Here is a 6077-nt window from a genome sequence, read left to right as displayed (position 1 = left end):
ACACCCATTCCTACTAAAAACAAATGAGAAGAACATAGGATAATTTACCTCTCAGATCTGTGGAGGAGGAAGGAATTTATGACCAAAAAAGAACTAGAGGTCATTATTAATCATAAAAGAGATAATTTTGATTATATTAAGATAAAAGTTTTTGTGCAAACAAAACTAATACAGACAAGATTAGAAGGGAAGCAATAAACTGAGAAAACATTTTTACATTCAAAAGTTCAGATAAAGGCTTCTTTTTAAAAAATATATAGAGAATTGACTCAAATTTAAAAGAACTCAAGACATTCTCCAATTGATAAATGGTCAAAGGATGCGAACAGACAATTTTCAGATGATGAAATTGAAACTATTTCTACTCATGTGAAAGAGTGTTCTAAATCATTATTGATCAGAGAAATGCAAATTAAGACAACTCTGAGATACCACTACACAGCTCTCAGATTGGCTAAGATGAAAGGAAAAAATAATAATGAAAGTTGGAGAGGATGTGGGAAAACTGGGACACTGATACATTCTTGGTGTGTTGGAATCTTTACAAATTGTTAAGTCATTAGAGTTGATAGAGACAAAATTATCTAATTTAGCATGGTTCAGTATCATTGATCTGATCTTACAAGGAGATGTTTTGGGCCAGAACCTGAAACAAGGTACTAACTAGAACTAATTGTTACAATGCTTGTGCTCACACCTTTAGAGAGCTCATATAAGCAAGAAGTATTTAAGTACTCACTGGAGTTCTCAAGTATGGGAGATTCACAAAGTAAACTTTGTAACTTTATGAATTCACACCTCCCTTAGGTGTGCCTCCAGAAGGAGAAGTCCACCTTTGGGAGATCATATATAAAGAGATTCTTAGCTTCAGGTTAGTTAGTTATTTCAGGTTAGAGAGAGTTAGTTTGGAACATTGATTGGGCTCAGAGAGGAGCACTCTGGGAGGAAGCCCACAAGCCCTCTCTCCAAGGCAAGAGAGATTCATTCCATTTTCCATTTGGCTGGCTGGAGGAATGAAGAAAGCAGAGGCAAAAGCAAAGGACAATTTTCAAGAGCTCTTGGAACCAAGCAGAGAGATAGGCCTCAACTAACCAGGCTATTTTGGAAGGAGAAAATAAACGTTTGCATTTTTACCAGATGGATGCATTTTGGGTGATTATTACTCTTTTTTTATTTTTATTTAATAATAACTATATTGACAGAATCCATGCCAGGGTAATTTTTTTTTTTTTTACAACATTATCCCTTGCACTCGTTTCTGTTCCGATTTTTCCCCTCCCTCCCTCCCCTCCCCTATATTATTACTCTTAACCAAAACTAAGGCTGCCTCCAGAAAACCTCCCTGAGAAACCTTCTCCCAGGGAGAACCATTATATTTTAAAGAAGAAAAACAACACATTTTGGTACCCTGAACATTAACGTGAACATTTTCGCCACTGCAGGAGTCGCAGTCTCGGCTTGCACCTCTCACTCTTCACCTTGCTCCACGCTTCAGACCCAGTGCCCAGCACCCAGTGGCAGTGTGGTTTCCCAGGCCGCAGCACGGCAGCCCCTCACCGGCACCAGGATGAGTCCAGTTCGTGCCTGTCCGCAGAGATCCCTCTCATCTTACTTGGCTGCGGAGCCCTGGCCTGAGGCGACCAACTCCACCATGGAGAGAGAAAAGTAACAGTTCCATAAACTGTTTATTGGAGGCCTAAGCTTTGAAAAGAGAAGAAAGTTTGAGAAACTACTATGAACAATGGTTCATAGTACTGCATGGTCATGAGGGATCCTGCATGCAAAAGATCAAGGGGATTTGGTTTTGTAACATTTTCATCTATGGCTGAAGTGGATGCAGCCATGTCTGTAAGACCTCATTCAATTGATGGAAGAGTGGTTGAGCCCAAAAGAGCGGTAGCCAGAGAGGAATCTGGAAAACCTGGTGCTCACGTTACTGTGAAGAAACTGTTTGTTGAATTAAAGAAGACAGTGAGGAACATCACCTTAGAGATTACTTTGAGGTATATGGGAAAATTGATGCTATTGAAATAACTACAGCTAGACAGTCTGGTTAAAAAAAAGGGGGGGGCGCTTTGGTTTTGTTACATTTGATGACCATGATCCTGTGAATAAAACTGTATTGCAAAAATACCACACCATCAATGGCCATAATGCAGAAGTAAGAAAAGCTTTATCTAGACAAGAGATCCAGGAAGTTCAGAGTTCTAGGAGCAGAAGAGGAGGAAACTTTGGTGTTGGGGATTCCTGTGGTGGCGGTGGAAATTTTGGACCAGGCCCAGGAAGCAATTTTAGAGGGGGATCTAATGGATATGGAAGTGGTCGTGGTTTTGGAGATGGTTACACTGGTGGATTTGTGAATGGATAAAATCATTCTTGAGAGCAATTTGGAACTATGCTCAAAAAGTTATGAAATTGTGCATACCCTTTGACCCAGCAATGTTTCTACTGGGCTTATATCCCAAAGAAATCTTAAAGGAGGTAAAGGCATCCACATGTGCAAAAAATGTTTGTGGCAGCTTTTTTTTTTAGTGGATAGAAACTGGAAATTGAATGGATGCCCATCAGTTGGAGAATGGGTGAATAAATTATGGTATATGAATGATATGGAATATTATTGTTCTATAAGAAATGATAAGCAGAATTATTTCAGAGATGCCCAGAGAGAGTTACATGAACTGATGCTAAGTGAAATGAATAGACCCAGAAAATCATTATACATGGCAACAACAACACTATACATTGATCAGTTCTGATGGTTGGGACTCTCTTTAACAATGAGATGATTCAAACCATTTCAGTGATGAAGAGAACCATATCTATTCAAAGAGAGGACTATGGGAACTGAGTGTGGAGCTCAACATAGCATCTTCACTTTTTCTGTGGATGTTTGCTTGCATTTTGTTTTCTTTCTCAGGTTTTTTTTTTCTTCTTTCCCCAATTTTTCTTGTGCAACAAGATAACTATAAAAACACGAATACACACACACACACACACACATATATATTGGATTTAACATATATCATGAACATATGAACATATGTTATGAATATATGAACATATATTAGACTACCTGCCATTTAGGAGAGGAGGGCAGGGAATGAAGGAAAAATTTGGAACAGAGGGTTTGCAAGGGTCAATGCTAAGAAAATACCCATGCATCTTTTTTTTTTTTAAATAAAAAGCTGTAATAACATTTTAAAAATGAAATAAAATAAAATAAAAAATAAATATTTTGCAGTTATATTTGTCTGATTCTGAGAGGGAAAGTTTGAGGTCCCTCACTAGAGTATTTTTTTGTTGTCTATTTCTTCCTATAATTGACTTAATATTTTCTCTATGGATGTGAATACTCTATCACTTGGTACATATACATTTAATATCATTACTACTTCATTGTTTATGGTACCCTTTAACAATATGTATTTTTATTCCTTATCTTTTTTATTAGATCTATTTCTACTTTTTGCTTTATCTGAGCTCAGAATTGGTACCCTTGGTCTTTTTTTTTTTACTTCATCTGAAGCATAATAAATTGTTTCAGCTTTTTACCTTTACCTTGTATATGTCTCTCTGTAAACACATTTTTTAAAAAAAAACATATTATTGTAAATATTTATATTGTAGAATTCTGTTTTTTAATCCATTCTGCTATTCTCTTCTGTTTTATAGGAAAGTTCATCTCATTTACATTTGCAGTTATGACCAGCTTCGTATTTCCCTCCATTCTATTTTCTCCCCGTATGTATTTTTGTTCTCTCTTTTCAACCTGTTCTTAATGGTATTTTTTAACCTACCCAACCCCCTACCTTATCTCCTATCCCTCCTCCTTCCTTCTCTTATTAGTATTTTTTAACTCACCTCACTCACTCACTACCCTATTTTCTATCACCCTCCCCTCTTCTCTTACTTTTTTTTCCTGATGTTTTTATGCAGTCCTTCCTTTTTCATTCCTTTTTCTCCTCCTATTTCTTTAAAGTGTTAGATAAATTTCTATACCAAAGAATGATTAAGTTATTCTCTCTTAGAGCCAAATCAAGCTTCAGACAATGCTCACTGCTCCTTCTTTCTTTCCCTCAATTGTAATAGGTCTTTTGTTCATCTTCAAGTGATCTAATTTTTCACATTAATCTCCCCTTTTCTTTTCATTCAGTATAGACCTTTTTGCAACCCTTAATGTATTTTTCTTTCACATCATCATTTCAGAGCCATTCACAAACATACTCTCTATACATGTGAAGCTCCTCTCTATCTGCCCCTGTAACAGAAACAGTTCTCAATAGTTATGGATATCATTTTACCATATAGGGATGTAAACAGTTTAATCTTTAAATAACACACACATAAATATCTCCTCTGTTTACCTTCCTATGTTTTTCTTGAATCCTGTTTGTAGATTCTTTTTTTTTTTTCTTTAATTCTGTTTTTTTTTTAAATAGAAATGATTGAAGATATCTCACTTCATCAAAAATCCATTGTCTCTCCTGAAAGATGATGCTCATTTTCAGTGGGTAATTAATTCTTGGTTGTAATCCCAGGTCCTTTATCATTCACAATATGGTATTCCAGGCCCTCTGATCCTTTATTGTAGAAGCTGCTAGATTCTAAGTAATCCTGACTGTTGTTTCTTAATATTTGAATTGTTTTTGTCCATTATTAGCTTGCAGTATTTTTTTTCCTTGAGATTGGAGATTTGGAGTTTTGCAACAATATTCCTTAAGGTTTTCCTTGTGGGATCTCTTTCTGAAAGTGATGAATTTTTTTTCCAATGTTTCTAGAATATGGGGCAGTTTTCTTTGAATATGTCTCAAAGAGTGTTATTCAAACTCTTTTTTTGGTCATGGCCTTCAGGTAGATTAGTGATTTTTAAAATTGTCTCTTCTAGGTCTATTTTCTAGGTCAACTGTTTTTCTAATGAGGAATTTCACATCCTTTTTAGTTGTTTTATTTCATGTCTCATAGAGTCATTAGCTTTATTTTCCACATTCTAGTTTTTAATGTGTGATTTTCTTTGGTTACTGTTTGTATTTCTTTTTCCATTTGGTTAATTCTATTTTTGAAGGTAGTGTTTTCTTCAGTGATTTTTTTTTTTTTTTTTTGCATTGGGCCAATTGTATGTTTTAAGGTATTGCCTTCCTTTTCCAAACTGTTGACTTTTTCTTGCACAACTCTCATTTCTTTTCTCATTTTTTGTTCTACCTCTCTTATTTGTCTTTTAAAGTCTTTTTGAGCACTTCCAGGAAGCTTTTTTGGGCTTGGGACTTGTTGGAATCCTTACTAACTGCTAACTAATTAGAGTTGATCTAATCTTACAAGAAGATGTTTTGGGCAGAACCTGAAACAAGGTACTAAGTAGAACTAATTAATACAAGGCTTGTGTTCACACCTTTATGCATTGGAGTTCAATGAGTTCACACCTCCCTTGAAGCTTTTTGGGCCAGAGAGCACTATGGGAGAAAACCCACAATCCCTCTCTTGAGCATAAATAGAGATTCAATGGGCCAGTCGAGGAAGTTCTTCAGAGTGAAGAAGCTACAAGTCGAAATTTCGCCGGAATGACATGAAGAGTAGAGCTGGCTGGAGGCTGAAGAAAGCAGAGGCAGAGGCTGAAGGACCAGACCTTTGGATTTAAAGACATTCGGAGAGAGCTCTTGGAACCAAGCAGAGAGATAGGCCTCTAAGCTAACCGGGCTATATTGGAAATAATAAAAGATCTGAACTTTTATCATCTGGCTATGTTTTAAGAAGAAAAAGCTCACCACATTTTGGCGCCCAAACAGGGACAGATTCAGATCCATCTGAACTAGATCACCACATTTTGGCGCCCAACGTGGGGCTGACAGACCCCCCCTCAGTGGATTTCAGTGGAAAAGCTCCGATCCTGATTCAAGTGGAAAAGCCTCTGATCCTGATCCAGTGGAAAAGACTCTTCAACCCAGAAATTAGGGTGAGTGTAACAAAGAAATTTTGTTAGAGGAGTTAAAGTAGAATTTCAGCTAAGATGGGACAGATATTTAGAAAACAGCCTGTTTCTGTTCAAGGAAAATGTTTAGAGAGCATTGTCAAAGTTATGGAAA

General features: G+C 36.5%; 1 pseudogene; it reads left to right on the top strand.

Annotated features, from left to right (window-relative positions):
• The first annotated feature begins 1636 nt into the window (after nt 1-1636).
• LOC127564245 (heterogeneous nuclear ribonucleoproteins A2/B1-like) lies at nt 1637-3045 on the top strand (annotated as a pseudogene).
• The last annotated feature ends 3032 nt before the right edge of the window (nt 3046-6077 follow it).

This window comes from Antechinus flavipes, chromosome 5, assembly GCF_016432865.1.
Source record: "Antechinus flavipes isolate AdamAnt ecotype Samford, QLD, Australia chromosome 5, AdamAnt_v2, whole genome shotgun sequence".
Classification (NCBI taxonomy): domain Eukaryota; kingdom Metazoa; phylum Chordata; class Mammalia; order Dasyuromorphia; family Dasyuridae; genus Antechinus; species Antechinus flavipes.
This window is presented reverse-complemented; position numbering and strand designations above follow the sequence as displayed.